Here is a 4,818-nt window from a genome sequence, read left to right as displayed (position 1 = left end):
CTGAAAAGGACTAGAGATTATATGCTGGTTTACCAGGCAGATGATTTGCTCCCTGTGGGTTACACGGATTCAAACTTCCAATCAGATAGGGACAGCAGTAAATCAACCTCGGGGTATGTGTCTACTTTGGGAGGTGGAGCTATAGCATGGAGGAGTGTTAAGCAGAAATGCGTTTCAGACTCCACCATGAAAGATGAGTATGTGGCAGCCTCTGAGGCAACCAAAGAAGTTATATGACTCAGAAACTTCTTGATGGACTTAGATGTGATTCCTGGATTACCCAAAGTTATCACAATTTATTGTGATAACAGTGGTGCAGTAGCAAACTCAAAGGAACCACGAGCCCATAAGATAAGTAAACACATTGAGCACAAGTACCACCTGATATGAGACATTGTAAAATGAGAATAGGTTGTTGTCGCCAAGATTACATCAGCAGATAACCTGGCAGATCCTTTCACTAAGGCCCTTCAGGCCAGAGCTTTTGATAGGCATATTGAGAGGATGAGAATCAGATGTATGACAACATTTATGGCAGCATAGTCTTTTTGTATAAGTGGGAGATTGTTGGGATGTATACTATAAGCCTAGCTTTTGTATGAACATCTGTTTTTGAAATATTTTGAAATGAGAATCACCTTGGTCAAATGTCTGCATTTTATATTTCTATATATGTCAATGCAGTTGCCCATTTAATTAATATTGTAGATAACATGGTGTGTGGTGTCATACAGAATATCATGTTATCGGTTCCTTATAAATTTAAATAGTAGCTCACAACCAAGATGGATTGGGACAAACTATTGGAACGGTTGTAGTGTAATTTGGTATTAGTCTGTCTTGACTATAAAATTACACTAGTACACTTTATGTGTATTGAGCAGGACCATTTGAGGTTGTTCGATTTGTACTAACTATATAAAAGAACATAACCTCTATTATTATGGATGCGTGTCCTCTTAATCCCTATATAATAACAAGCACGTATACTTAGTATTTATTTATTTAACTTATCAATGAGTGAGATTTATTCGGTAAATCAATAGGCCCGATGAGTTGGGAGATAGTATTATTTATATGGTGTGTTGTTGATTATAGAAGGAAATTGTGTCCTAATTATTTAGGCTGATGATGCCCCCCTTGAGGAGCTCATAAGGATTATCATGTAAACTCTGCAGATGGACTTAGTTCGACATGATAATAAAGTTGAGTGATACTACTCTTGGAATCAGATGTTAATTAATTGGGTTGTCAATAACTTAATTAATTAATGGACATACGATATCTTAAACACGGGGAGATTAACACACTCATGATAAAAAGGAGCCCATATTGTAATATGAGATTGGTGCAGTAGTTCAATAATAACCCTTTAGTGGTATGAGTTATTATTGATGGACTTGAGTTGGGTATTCGGGCCGAACACAGGAAGCCCAAGCCCATCAGGAGGCCTAAACCAATTCCTCGTCTAGGTCCCTGTTGTAGCCTCTATATAAAGCCTCACATCCACCCATCCATAACTTGGTTTGGTTTAACTTAACTTGGTTTGATTTAACTTAACTTGGTTTGGTTTAACTTGGTTTGGTTTTTTCCATTATAGAAAGAGAGATTTTTTCTTAATAGAATTTTTTTATTTTTCTTTCTTTGTAACCGATGACAAAGGTTATAAAAGGAGTAGGTGGTGCCTCTTAAAACCTAATTTTCTAATTTTCTATAATCCTCTTCCCTCCTTGTGGCCAATGACCCTCTTCCCTTGCTAGGGTTGGCCACATCTTCACCTAGGGTCGGCCACATCTCTTCCTTGTGGTCTGCGTCCCTCCTCCTCCACAACAAGGGCCGGTGACCCTCCTCCATCACAACTAGGGCCGGTGCCCCCCTCCTCTACCTTGGTGGGCGGCGGCTTGAAGAAGTTGGAGAAGAGGAAGAAGAGGAAAGGAAGAAGAGAAGGAAGAAAATTAGAAGGTGCCCCATCCTAGAGCCTCCTTTTGTAGCCGGCGGTTTGGAAACCGAGAAGAGTAGGAGGGTGGTGTTGTCTTGGTAGATCGTCGCCCATACGATGTTCAAGAAGAGGAGAGGCATACGGCAGAAGATCAAGAGATCTTTAGCTACAAAGAAAAGGTACAACTAGTTCTTTAATTCCGCTGCGTAATTAGTTAGTTTTCTTTGTATCATTTTTGGAATACTAACACAAGAGGCTAGCGATCTTGTACTTCGATCAAGGTGTATTTTGATCATTCAAAAACTTGCTTGATTGATCAAACACATGATTGATCGAACATGCGGGTTGTTAGAAAAAGTTTTGTTCTTGTATAATTTTTTTGTACATGGAAATTGAAACGGAACGGAATTCCAGCGCCTTCAGATAGTAAAGACAAGGATAACCAACCGCCGGGCATTGAATTCTTTTGTGCACCTAAGGTACAAAAACTGCTACAACGTGCCGCAACTTAAAATGTTTCAATTGAAAATATTACTAGCCCTACAGTGCCTACACGCTGATAAAAAAAATTAATAATATGTAACACTGTCTAGTGAAAACTATTTTATTTTTACAAATATTAAAATTCTACACGTTGTAGTTGCAATTGCATAGTTACTGCTACAACGTGTAGCAACTATAGAATGAAGTATGTATTATAGCAGTTATGGATGAGTAACATGCTACAACATCATCATGATTATAATAATTACATTTTATAATAATTATGGAGACCCTCAGACCTATTAATTAAGAATTAGAAGAAAGAGGGATGGTGATAGAAGTAAGTTCAATCGTTAAATTAATTTGGTATAAGAAAAAGTTAACCTTTATGTAATATATCTCAGATTATTAATGGAATAACAACATAAGTCTCAGAGTAGAAGGAATACCACCAACTTGTAATAAGTAATAATCGGTCACCTAGACTAACTGTTACAATGTGCAGCAGTTACTACCGATAAACTGCTACACGTTATAATTTAGCATTATGTATTTGTCCCCTGTAACAGCTACTAGCGATAAGCTGCTATAGCAGCTACTACGGATTAGCTGCTACAATGTGTAGCATATAGTGTTATACTTTATATTGCTGCTACAAGGTGTAGCAGCTACTGGCGATTAGCTGATACAACATTGTAGTAGCTACTACTGATTAAAATTTTTTTAAATTATTTATCACCAAGTTGATATACATAACAATATTATTTTTAGGGGTAATATGTGCTTGAAAATATGGCTGTTATAAAAATGACTTATTAAGCGGGAGCTAGATGTTGTAGCAGCTACATGGATAGTTAGCTGCTACAAGGTGGACTTGCCATCTTCACAATACTGTCGATTGACTGCTACATGTTGTAGCAGCTACTGTCGATTAATTGGCACAACGTGTAGCAGCTACTCGATATTAGTTGTTATACCCTGTATTAGCTTGACAAGACATTTACAATAGTATTACAAAACATTTACACCACCTAGGTAAAATTTATGAGATTTACAATAAATTTACAATCAGTTTTACAATAAATTTACACCACCAACTTGTCAGTAATCAGTGTTTGTTAGTAAAAATCTTATGACCAACATGAAAACCGTATTCTCTCATTCCAGCTTGTCCGAAATTTGTCCGTCTTCTGTACAATAAACTCTTGGTATATTGGATAGCAAAAATTGCACAATCTAAACTGAAAGATAGAGTTGATTTCATACTGTTAATAATCTAATTGCAACTAGGAGTGTGGAGATGTATAAAAAACATGGATAAACATATACTTAAGATTTTACTTGTGTAGGACCTGGGACTATAGATACGTTAAAGTCTCTTGACATTAGCGATGGTAGCCCTAGATTCCACATATCGTAATAAGATGGGTCCATATTTTTTTAAAAAATCCATCTGCATTAGGATGAAGTTTGTAAATAACCAATACACACATAAATCCATTACATAATGATTTCTTCAACATGACAGGTACTTACAGAACTTTGAAACTTAGCTGTGTAGAGTTTTGAAGCTCCAAGGGAATTATGATGCATATAGTGACCTTCTTGGAGGTCTATGATCAGTAGGTGTCAGTGATCGTCTGTATTATTTAATAGACAGAATATATATTTGACTGGCTTGTCAGTGTCAATGCTTGCTGATAGACCAAATGCCTCATATTTTACCATTGCAAATAAATCCTGTGTATGCACACAAACATTGTTGGAGGAATACATGGAGAATAAAAAATTAGATAGTAGGAGTTGGTGTTATACTTACAGCAAAATCAGTAAGACAAAATATAGATGGCCAATAAGGTATGTCGAAAGATTTGACTTCCTCTGCAATGATTGCAACATATACATTTATGTAATCACCATCTCTGCTGACAATCCAATCAAAAATACACAGGAAAGATGACATATTCAATGAAATTGTTTCGTTGGACCATATTGACTTTGTCGTAGCCCTACATAAACCAAAAATAAAACATGCCTATAAATTTAGTTTTACATCAATAGTGACTATTACTGTTACAATTGGAACAGTTACAAAAATTATATGTGTTATAGCAACTTCTAAATTCGCCATGGTTGATTTTATTCAACAATATGAAATGTTTGTTTGACTATACAATAAGAAGGTAATTCCAATGTAATTTATCCTTGTATTCACAATAGAATTATTAACATAATTCATCATATATTTATTGATCCTGTCCGAAAGCTGAATCAACGGACGCTGGGTACGTGGCGCTCCCCGGCTGCTGACGTAGATCTTCCACTGGTTACGCAAACCTCCGGCGAACATGCACAGAAGTCGGGCCGGGAAGGGGTTCCCGGCGGCGACCCTCCGA

Source organism: Zingiber officinale, chromosome 4B, assembly GCF_018446385.1.
Source record: "Zingiber officinale cultivar Zhangliang chromosome 4B, Zo_v1.1, whole genome shotgun sequence".
In the NCBI taxonomy this organism is placed as follows: domain Eukaryota; kingdom Viridiplantae; phylum Streptophyta; class Magnoliopsida; order Zingiberales; family Zingiberaceae; genus Zingiber; species Zingiber officinale.
The sequence above is the reverse complement of the archived record's forward strand: the minus strand, read 5'-3'. Positions refer to the sequence as shown.